The 12,438-nt window shown below is 42.1% G+C and overlaps 1 protein-coding gene across 1 annotated transcript in view; it reads left to right on the top strand.

The window, feature by feature from the left end:
- Positions 1 to 12,438, top strand: part of LOC124720170 (ankyrin-3-like) — a 54,435-nt gene that overhangs the window by 11,998 nt on the left and 29,999 nt on the right. The window contains exon 2 of the mRNA XM_047245493.1: positions 6,879 to 6,969. The gene's annotated coding sequence lies outside the window, so the exon portion shown is untranslated. The remainder of the gene's footprint in view (positions 1 to 6,878; positions 6,970 to 12,438) is intronic.

Raw genomic sequence — 12,438 nt, forward strand, 5'->3', positions numbered from 1 at the left:
CGTATGTATATAGCATTGAGAGATCTAACAGCGTCGAATTTCGCAAACAACACTAAAATGTTGAATTCGGCTTAAAGTGCACATTTCTATAGCCACATTCACACTGAAGTACCTTATATTCAGCTTTTCTATGCGGTTTTCGGGATACCAACTTTCTTGGAGTACCAGTTCTGTTATCTCATGTTCGGCTCTTTATTGTGACATAATGCAATTCGTGCCAGAAAATGAAAATGTAGACTTGAAACTGAACGAAGTTGACACTAGCCAGTAATGTGAAATGGAACACTTAGTTTCAAACAAATTGAGTGCCTCGGCGGAAAAGATTAATAGAATCAAATTTCTCTAGCAAACTGACAAAAATAAATTAAGACGATTAATGGTTTATTGCTAATAACGTGGGAATAATATAAAATCAGAAAATTGAAACTACTAATTTTAGTCTTCCGTGATAGTGGGAATATATATATATATATATATATATATATATATATATATATACAAAAGAAAGTCGTGTTATTTACACTATTTATAACTAAAGAACGGCTGGACCGATTTGGCTGAAAATTGGTGGAGAGGTAGCTTAGAACCAGGAGACGGGCATAGGATACTTTTTATTCCGTTCGACCGCTATAAAACGTGGTATAACAAAAACGCATCTGGCATGGAATAACAAAAGGCAAATGACAGCAAAACGTCTGTGGTTAAGTGTCAGTGTATATCATTAATTAAAAATTTAAAGGAATAATTTGCATTTTCTTTGAATCATCATTAACAATGCCGCGACCAAGACGATCGAATATTTCTCGACAAAGCCGTAATGCAAGAAGGATACAAAACATTGCGATTGAAAGGACTGAAGAAAAATTACAAATTGCCCGTGAAGAGCGCCGCGTTAGTGTGGCTCGACTTCGTGCTTCTCAATCAGAAGAGCAAAATGAGAGCAGCACGTGAAACGGTTCGGATGGCAATGCGAAATCGTCGAGCGAACAACAGAGATCAACATGTAGATAATTTTCGACGCACAAGAAGAGATTTATCACGTGATGATTTGAATCGAGCAGCGTTTAGATACGATTGCAGCACTGATTACTTCCTGCATCCTTGCGTTTGCATTGGGCCGGTGGACTTTGTTTGCTAGTATTGTGGCGCATTGAAGTTTTCCGGAGAAACGCACGGATTGTGCTGCCTTAGTGGGAAAGTGAAATTGCCATTATTGACTCCGTCACCTGAGCCATTGCATTCACTGCTTTGTGGCGAAACACCCGAATCACGCCATTTTCTTGCAGACACCCAAAAATACAATAGTTGTTTCCAAATGACCTCATTTGGGGCAGATAGTATCGAAGAACGAGAATTTAATCCGACATTAAAGGTGTTTATTTATTTTTGTACTTACACACAATATAGTAGAAGAATAACTTACTATACTTATTCGTACGTATTACGTTTGCTAATTCTAAAAAATTACAAACTACAAAAGTAATGAATGGTTGAGTGAGCGAGCAATTTTAGCGGCTAAGAATAAAGATCTAGATGACCTAAACTACATAATTCAGAATGAGATCATTTGTAAAATGCATTCATTCATATCTATTGACTGATGAGGCCACCACCTATCCAATTGAATTTTTAAACTCCTAGGATGTGCCTGGCTTACCACTGCACAATTTACGCCTAAAAGTTGGCTCCGTAGTAATCATGCTTCGAAACATAAACCACCCAAAACTGTGCAACGATACGTGTTTGGTGGTAAGTAAATTGATGAACATTGTTATTTACGCGACGATACTCAAAGGAAAATTCGAAGGTGAGGAAGTTCTCATTCCGAGGATCCCGATGGTCCCAACCGATATGCCGTTTGAGTTTAAAAGACTTCAATTTCCGATCCGTCTTGCATTCGCCATGACCATTAACAAATGACTAGGCCAATCCTTGAAAGTTTGTGGTTTAAATGTGGAATATCTATGTTTTTCACATGGTCAGTTGTATGTGGCATGTTCACGGGTCGAAAGACCATTTGCATTGTTTGTTCATGCGCCTGATCATAAAACAAAAAATGTCGTGTATCACAAGGTACTTAATTGAAGAGTGGGAGCTATGCACCAAAAAACATAATCATTAAAATACTTAATTTTTTATTACAATTTCCTAACAACAAATTGAACTTTACATTCAAAATCTGATTATTTATTGGCTTTAAGGCGGAACAGAGTTCACCGGGTCAGCTGTGGTTCCCAGCCACAGAAACATTTTCTGTTTTCATTTGGCGTGGGAGGTGTAAACCGAGAGAACAGCAATATCACAAAACGTATACACGGGTCACGTGGAGAATAACCCCCATGCACACACACTATAAATCGTATTTCTTTGCGCATGCGCGAATCTGGCAGCTTGGGCGCGCCAAAAAAAGTTTTCTGCGTAGCATCTGGCGACTTCTTGCTGCTACTGCTCACACTGCAAACAGCCTCTCCTCAAGTAGCCAGAAGTGGGAGAAGGCACTGGTCATATGAGAATTCAGCTCTGCACATGCGTACGAGCCCACTGGCAACTGCTCGAACGAACCTACACTAAATCATTGCCGTGCGGTTTGAGGCGGCATGTTACAGACTGCGCGGCCCTTACCGAGGGAGGCTAGTGTCCTCCCTTGGGGTGTGGGTGGGTGTTTTTTTTTATCTTAGCATAAGTTAAAGTAGTGTATAAGCCTAGGGACTGATGACCTCAGCTGTTTGGTCCTATTTGTATTCACACCCACTGAACTTTTTGAACTAAATCATTTACCTTCCATCTTAAAAATAAAAGTTAAAAAAAAATCTCTTTCGTTCTGAACTTTAGTTTGGCGTTAAAGTTGATGGTGGTGGGGAAGCAGTTGAGGTAAGTGAGTGGTGTTGGGCGGGGGTGGGAGGGGGGTGGGGGTACTAAGTAATACCGGATTGCACCCATCCTCCCAGGGAGAGTGGTCTAAGAAAGGTTGAGTCACTGACATAGACCATCATGTGTTGTGGCCTTCAGTCCAGAGACTGGTTTGATGCAGCTCTCTATGCTACTCTATCCTGTGAAAGCTTCTTCATCTCCCAGTACCTACTGCAACCTACATCCTTCTGAATCTGCTTAGTGTATTCATCTCTTGGTCTCCCTCTACGACTTTTACCCTCCACGCTGCCCTCCAGTACAAAATTAGTGATCCCTTGATGCCTCAGAACATGTCCTACCTACCTACCTACCTACCTTCTTCCAGTCAAGTTGTGCCACAATTTCTTCTTCTCCCCAATTCTGTTCAGTACCTCCTCATTAGTTACGTCATCTACCCATCTAATCTCCAGCATTCTTCAACAGCACCACATTTCGAAAGAGTTTATTCTCTTTTTGTGTAAACTATTTATCATCCATGTTTCACTTCCATACATGGCTACACTCCATACAAATACTTTCAGAATAGACTTGCTGACAGGCAGAGTACAAATAGTGATCCTCTACCATATGGAACAAATCGGGTACAAGATTTGAAGAGCCAGTCTGTAATGTTATGTGAGCCTCACTGCCCTTTTCTTAACTAATTTGTGCCTAATTTTATTCTGAGAAACGTTGTAATGTATGTAAATATCGTAAATGCAGATTTGATTCAAAAAGTACTTGAAGAGCAACTTGACAGCAAGAAACTCTTTAGGGCGCAACCCCCGCAACGGTAGTAGTCGTAAATCTTTGAGTACAGACTCAAAGACAATTGATTTATTAAAAAAAGGGCTGTTAATCTTTATCTTGTGGAAAGAGTGCGTGTTGCTAGGCCGTATTGTTACATTTAATGAAAATTGCTATTTCAGTGTAAAACAAAGTATGTGTATGAGTTGCCAAACATTTATGTATACAAATTTTCTGGAAGTGAAGAATAGAAATATCTTGTATTTGGATAAGGAAGTGAACTTGATTGTCGTCGCCGGCTATCAATCGACAGAACTGTAAGTGTACAAATTTCAATAAAATACAGGAAAGGAATTGCATTCTCTATAGTTTTAATTCAATACGTAACAACCTCTCTTCATTTCTTAAGTGCAGTAATTGGATTACGTTCTTTTATAATAGTATGGAGCAGAACTCCGCCGACCAATTTTGATGCAACAGGACATGTACTTTGAAGGAAGTTTGTGTGCCAAGCAATCTCCTTTTCTCACGAGAAGCAGCTTGCTGTTTGATCTTATTTACATACGTCAGTGGTCCCTTTAGGTATGAAAAGCTACAAAAACTTGGGCTCAAAGCTATCTGCAATACGGCCAAGTAACCAACAGAGTCGTAATTTAAATCTTATTCCTCCAAATTGCAATACGTCACCAGCTGGTGCAGAGGCTGATCATTTAAGGAGGCAGCAACCAAAATTCTGGTACCAGTTAAAAGTTAAACTAAAGTCTCAATCAAAAATCAATCTCTCTCTGTCCAAACACATATATAAATATTCATATTATTAAGATAAAAGTCATTTTATAAGTGCTGTGGAAACGATCTCACTAAATGATTTAAAAAAGAAAACAAGTTTGAAATTCTGTCCTAGTCTTCCTGAAGAGCTTTTTTTACGTCTTCCTCGTTAGAAATTTGTCTTTTTAGATTGTCTCCCAGCACTTTCCAAGGGTATCCTGTGGTATTAATATCTGGACTTCGAGGAGACGTGTTGTTTCGGTAGATTATATTGTAAGATGTTTATATAAATTTTTTGATCGAGCAGACCCTCCACAAAATGTAGTTGATAGACACCTGCAGCAGTCAGACATCCCACGCCACCAGGAGACCCCTACCGTGTTTCCCAGTGGGCGCAAGCTTCGGCGGCAGCCTATCTGTGTTCCTATTACGCCTCACCATTCGCTCACAATGCGGTATATCTACTTTATCAGAAAATACGACTATCCAGAAGACTACATTCTTGAATCCATGTTCAAGGGTAAAATATAAATATTTCTTTAGATTTCGACTGTCCCAAAATTTCTTTTTAGGTATGCAGCCATTATATCCGTAGGTCTTGCAGGTATATTTGACTGTGTTGGGACATACTTTCTTGCCCATCAAATACACAGAAAGATTGTAACATTTATCTGGATTTCTCTGATGATAAACCTGACGTGTTCATAGTAAGTGCGCAAGGGTGTCCGGTCCGTGATGGGTTTCTGTGTTCTGGCTACGCAAAAGCGTCCTGTTACCGATTTAACCATTGCTCTATACAGGGTGTTACAAAAAGGTACGGCCAAACTTTAAGCAAAAACATTCCTCACACACAAAGAAAGAAAAGATGTTATGTGGATTATGTGGACATGTGTCCGGAAACGCTTAATTTCCATGTTAGAGCTCATTTTAGTTTCGTCAGTATGTACTGTACTTCCTCGATTCACCGCCAGTTGGCCCAATTGAAGGAAGGTAATGATGACTTCGGTGCTTGTGTTAACATGCGACTCATTGCTCTACAGTACTAGCATCAAGCACATCAGTACGTAGCATCAACAGGTTAGTGTTCATCACGGACGTGGTTTTGCAGTCAGTGCAATGTTTACAAATGCGGAGTTGGCAGATGCCCATTTGATGTAGGGATTAGCACGGGGCAATAGCCGTGGCGCGGTACGTTTGTATCGAGACAGATTTCCAGAACGGAGGTGTCCCGACGAAGACGTTCGAAGCAATTGATCGACGTCTTAGGGAGCACGGAACATTCCAGCCTATGACTCGCGACTGGGGAAGACCTAGAACGACGAGGACACCTGCAATGGACGAGGCAATTCTTCATGCAGTTGACGATAACCCTAATGTCGGCGTCAGAGAAGTTGCTGCTGTACAAGGTAACGTTGACCACGTCACTGTATGGAGAGTGCTACGGGAGAACCAGTTGTTTCCGTACCGTGTACAGCGTGTGCAGGCACTATCAGCAGCTGATTGGCCTCCACGGGTACACTTCTGCGAATGGTTCATCCAGCAATGTGTCAATCCTCATTTCAGGGCAATTGTTCTCTTTACGGATGAGGCTTCATTCCGACGTGATCAAATTGTAAATTTTCACAATCGACACGTGTGGGCTGACGAGAATCCGCACGCAATTGTGCAGTCACGTCATCGACACAGATTTTCTGTGAACGTTTGGGCAGGCATTGTTGGTGATGTCTCGATTGGGCCCCATGTTCTTCCACCTACGCTCAATGGAGCATGTTACCATGATTTCATACGGGATACTCTACCTGTGCTGCTAGAACATGTGCCTTTACAAGTACGACACAACATGTGGTTCATGCACGATGGAGCTCCTGCACATTTCGGTCGAAGTGTTCGTACACTTCTCGACAACAGATTCGGTGACCGATGAATTGGTAGAGGCGCACCAATTCCATGGCCTCCACGCTCCCCTGACCTCAACCCTCTTGACTTTCATTTATGGGGGCATTTGAAAGCTTGTCTACGCAACCCCGGTACCAAATGTAGAGACTCTTCGTGCTCATATTGTGGACGGCTGTGATACAATACGCCATTCTGCAGGGCTGCATCGGCGCATCAGGGATTCCGTGCGACGGAGGTTGGATACACGTATCCTCGCCAACGGAGGACATTTTGAACATTTCCTGTAACAAAGTGTTTGAAGTCACGCTGGTATGTTCTGTTGCTGTGTTTTTCCATTCCATGATTAAAGTGATTTGAAGGGAAGTATTGAAGGGAAGTAATAAAATGAGCTCTAACATGGAAAGTAAGCGTTTCCGGACACATGTCCACATAACATATTTTCTTTCTTTGTGTGTGGGGAATGTTTCCTGAAAGTTTGGCCGTACCTTTTTGTAACACCCTGTATATACCGACCACTTAAGCAGTCTCGTAAAGGGTTGTGCGCTGATTATGCAAGCTTAGAATGTTTTGTTTGTTAGGGTCGCGCCACTAACCTCACGGCCCACGTCGCAGACTGCACTGTCTGGGCACCGTGCAAAACAGGCGGCAGAGAGACTGTGGCTGCGCCAGGTACAGTATTTTCTTTTTGACATTTTGTTAACCTTGCTATTTGCTAAAAATGTTCTTTGTTCCTTGTTAATCACTAAAAATGATTTACTGGTGTACTTTCCACAGCATTGGTATTTCAGATTTTGTATTGGTTTCATTTTACATGCCACAGATGTACTTTTTTAAGGGGGGTAGGACGTCAAACAGGCCGATTTGGAGCAGGAGAGGCATCACAGGACATTTTAATTTCCAGTGTCTATAATTTTACAAATAAATTCATAAAACTTAGTCAGCAAGACCAGGAAAGGTTCAGGATTCACTCTCATTGCAGTGGAAGTTCGAAAACATAGCAAAATGAATTTTTTTATGTGCGAAATTTCATCATTTTTTCACTTACTAATGGCTGCATTTGTTGCTATAGGTACACTTTTCTTCATAAGTTAGAGAGATTCTTCGATGAATTTTGCAGAGCATACATACCATACGCACAGATGTATGAAACTCTTAGAATTTATTTAATTTATGAAAAAACAAATGAACTGCTATATTTTAAACTTCATGTTTAGAAAAAACACAAATATTATAGTTAATTACCTCAATTTTTTACCACGGTTTTTAATAGATTTGGAAAATTCTACAGTTTTATACACCTTTAAGTGTGGTTTGTGTGCTGTGCAAAATTCATCGAAGAATCTCTCTTACTTACGAAGAAAAGTGTACCTATAGCAACAAATACTGCCATTAGCAAGTGGAAAAACATGATGAAATTTCACACGTAATAAAAATCATTTCGTTATGTTTTCGGACTTCCACTCCTATGAGTGTGAATTCTGAATCGTTCCTGGTCATGCTGACAAATTTTTCTGAATTTATTTGTAAAAGTATAGACAGTGGAAATTAAAATGTCCTGTGGTGCCTCTCCTGCCCCAAGTCGGCCCGTTTCACGTCCTATCCCCCTTGAACAAGTGTGCAGCTAGATGAATATTTTTTGGATACACTGTAGCAGACTTCCCAGTCTGCCTGTCAGAAGACCGTAGCGCAAGTTACATAGACATGTGAGTGGCAGCACAGCCCAATGCAAAATGTACATATATTATGAATAATAACCAACCCAAAAGCGGTTCACTACAGGGCTTTCCCTTCCATGATACAAAACAGTACGGGGTGGTTTCCGCAGTTAGTCTCTACCACAAAATATGCAGCTTAATTGGTGCATGACATCAAAGTACTCTCCAAAACGTCTCTTCTTTAGGGAGACGAGTTGTTCCAAAGTCTTGGGAAATGACATCACCTGCTGAAAAGGAGCCACACTAACACAATTCCATAAAAAGGCTGCCATTTTGAGGGATGAGTAGCACCCGTGTCTGCGTACACACACACACAGCTTTAATGGGGGAGTAACGTTATTTGTGTCGCAGGAACGTTCACAGTATTTCTGTATTCTGGATGGTTTAAATTCTTAAGGTGTTTGTCCACTTGCAAGATTTGTCATAGTTAACTGAAATTTCTCAATGCTGTGTCTCGCTTCATATTGTTTCCACCATTAGTAGATGTGATCCGTGGGGGGACAGTGGTGAGGTGTTTCCCTGAGGTGCGGAATAATGTGTGGGTAACGCGTTGGACTGCTTCTGTGTGTTTTTGTAAAATACGGTTAACATTCATTTCAGGTTCATGTATCAGACGATGTGGCCGCAAAACATATAGGAATTGGTTAATTAAAAATGTACAGTTCTCCATTTCTGGCATGTGTTTACATTTGCATTTCACTTTCGTTGAAGTATTTACCACTGATTACGCCAAGGAAATACCAGTATTTTCACTACAGGCAACTGCCTGAACTGGGATAGCTCGAACCTAGCACTCGGTATAGCCCAATGTCTAGGCTACATTGACAGGTCAGCCAGTCGGGCGATCTGCTGTCTTATATTTTAATACCTTCCACTACTTTTAGATTCAGTGTCCGTCATGATACCCCATATGACCGTACTTTCGACAATAAGCGTAGGTGGGATACTGAGTCAAATGCTTTCCAGAAATCAAGAAACACTGCACCTACCTGGTTGCCTTGATCCAAAGCTTTCAGTACGTCCTGTGAGAAAAGTGCGAGTTGAGTTTCACATGATCGATGTTTTCGAAAACGATGCCCATTGGCACTGAGGAGGTCATTCTATTCAACATACTTGATCATGTTTGAGCCCTGAAAATGTTCCAAGATCCTACAACAAATAGATGTCAAGGATATTGGACAGTACTTTTGTGGATCACTTCTACTACCTTTCTTATACACGGGTATGACCTGTACCTTTCTCCAAGAACTGGAAGCGGTTTTTTGTTCCAGGCATCCACGATAGAATAGAGGGGCTAACTCAGCAGCAAATTCAGTGATGGTAAGAACAAAAAAAAATGGTTCAAATGGCTCTGAGCACTATGGGACTCAACTTCTGAGGTCATTAGTCCCCTAGACTTAGAACTACTTAAACGTAAGTAACATATGGACATCAGACACATCCATGCCCGAGGCAGGATTCGAACCTGTGACTGTAGCAGTCGCGCAGTTCCACACTGCTGCGCCTAGAACCGCACGGCCACTTCGGCCGGCTGGTAAGAACAACCGGTTTTTTTAATCTTAGTAACAAGATTTTCGGTTGGTTATTGGAGTCGGGTATAATCGCTTTGGAGTCGGGTATAATCGCTTTTTTGAAGGAAAAAATAGATAACCAATAAACAGCGAATGAAAACGGGTAAAAATTCGAGCTGTATCAGTGGTACTAAAAACTGCTGTTTCTAAATTAAGAAATTGGAAATTTGTGGTAAGTTCTTATGGGACCAAACTACTGAGATCATCGGTCCCTAAACTTACACACTACTCAATCTAAGTTAAACTAACTCGCACTAAGTACAACACGCGCGCGCACATATGCCCGAAGGAGGACTCGAACCTCCGATGGGAGAAGCCGCGCGAACCGTGACAAGATGCTTCAGACCTAAATTAAGTTTTGATTTGTAAAATTTCCACTGGTCTCACATACTCGATTATTAAAAACAAAGTAACGCAAACCGTGCTCGTTTAATAACAACCCCGAGCAACAGTCATGTGACACTAGAAATGTGGCGCCCATGCAAGTTACATTGCCCTACTAGACGGCACACGCTGCACGCTCTCGTTTATTCCTTTGTGGAAAAGGCAGTTTAAAAAAGAACTACCGTACGATACATTGGAGAGGCGTAACTACACTACTGGCCATTAAAATTGCTACACCAAGAGGAGATGCAGATGATAAACGGGTATTCATTGGACAAATATGTTATACTACAACTGACATGTGATTACATTTTCACGCAATTTGGGTGCATAGATGAGAAATCAGTACCCAGAACAACCACCTCTGGCCGTAATAACGGCCTTGATACGCCTGGGCATCGAGTCAAACAGAGCTTGGATGGCGTGTACAGGTACAGCTGCCCATGCAGCTTCAACACGATACCACAGTTCATCAAGAGTAGTGACTGGCGTATTGTGACGAGCCAGTTGCTCGGCCGCCATTGACCAGACGTTTTCAGTTGGTGAGAGATCTGGAGAATGTGCTAGCCAGGGCAGCAGTTGAACATTTTCTGTATCGAGAAAAGCCCGTACAGGAACTGCAACATGCGGTCGTGCATTATCCTGCTGAAATGTAGGGTATCGCAGGGATTGAATGAAGGTAGAGCCACGGGTCGTAACACATCTGAAATGTAACGTACACTGTTCAAAGTGCCGTCAAGGCGAACAAGAGGTGGCGGAGACATGTAACCGATGGCACCCCGTACCATGACGCCGGGCGATACGCCAGTATGGCGATGACGAATACACGCTTCCAATGTGCGTTCACCGCGATGTCGCCAAACATGGATGCAACCATCATGATGCTGCAAACAGAACCTGGATTCATCCGAAAAAATGACGTTTTGCCATTCGTGCACCCAGATTCGTCGTCGAGTACACCATTGCAGGCACTCCTGTCTGTGATGCATCGTCAAGGGTAATCGCAGCCACGGTCTCAGGGCTGATAGCCCATGCTGCTGCAAACGTCATCGAACTGTTCGTGCAGATGGTTTTGTCTCGCAAACGTCCCCATCTGTTGGCTCAGGGATCGAGACGTGGCTGCACGATCCGTTACAGCCGTGCGGATAAGATGCCTGTCTTCTCGACTGCTAGTGATACGAGGCCGTTGGGATCCAGCACGGCGTTCCGTATTACCCTCCTGAACCCACCGATTCCATATTCTGCTAACAGTCATTGGATCTCGACCATCGCGAGCAGCAGTTTCGCGATACGATAAACCACAATCGCGATAGGCTACACTCCGACCTTTATCAAAGTCAGGAATGTGATGGTACGCATTTCTCCTCCTTACACGAGGCATCACAACAACGTTTCACCAGGCAACGCCAGTCAACTGCTGTTTGTGCATGAGAAATCGGTTGGAAACTTTCCTCTTGTCAGCACGTTGTAGGTGTTGCCACCGGCGCCAACCTTGTGTGAATGCTCTGAGAAGCTAATCATTTGCATTTCACAGCGTTTTCTTCTTGTCGGTTAAATTTCGCGTCTTTAGCACGTCATCTTCGTGGTGTAGCAATTTTAATGGCCAGTAGTGTATAATATTGTGGACTTTACAACACTGACCTCTGTTATGAGTCGATGACTGATGAACGTTGCCGTCCTCGGACATATTCTAAAACACAGTATGAGAGAAAATGTATTTTACAATAGCAGTATAATATTTTCAACTGAGCGTCCTGGGAGATCCAGACTAAAGATGGGCGAACTCGTTCATCCTTGGGAAGTAGTTCACTGGTGATTACTATTTTTTGGGAACCGTTCATTTTTACTCATTCACCGTTCATTTGTGCTTGGTATGTGGTTCTTATGAAAAATTGAAAATTAGTGGCATAAGTGACTGAAGGATTTGGGGGGGGGGGGGGGGGGGCGCTAAGATGGAGCATTTGCCACACCCCTGGAGTACAGAATTTTTATTCATGACAGAATTCTCACACATTTCCAATTTTCGTGATCCTGAAAACATCTCTATAGCGTTATGTGGCTGACCGCAGTGAAATAATATAAGGTGGCGCACGAAAAACCGGTCCCAAGTATAGACTGCTCACCAATTACGCACGATTTGTTGACAGCTACGAGCAGAATAGATAAACATGTAATAATTAGGCAATGGAGAAAAAACAAATAAGCTAATGGAAACAACTACTTTGGAACAATAGATGGCGATTGGTGGGCGACAATGAGCAGTCTAGTACTCGGGGCCGATTTTTCGTACGCCACGCTGTACTACTGAAATGATACGCCATTCTGTTTCCTGAAAAGATGTATGTATTACATACCAAGTAATTTTTATGTAATTTACGTCGTTATAAAGTACATTTTAATTACCGGTTGTGGACCCTGAATAGAATACGAAAAGAACCAGAAGTTCAGACTTCAAAAAAGGTTTGAAA

Source organism: Schistocerca piceifrons, chromosome 11 (assembly GCF_021461385.2).
Source record: "Schistocerca piceifrons isolate TAMUIC-IGC-003096 chromosome 11, iqSchPice1.1, whole genome shotgun sequence".
NCBI classification, from domain to species: domain Eukaryota; kingdom Metazoa; phylum Arthropoda; class Insecta; order Orthoptera; family Acrididae; genus Schistocerca; species Schistocerca piceifrons.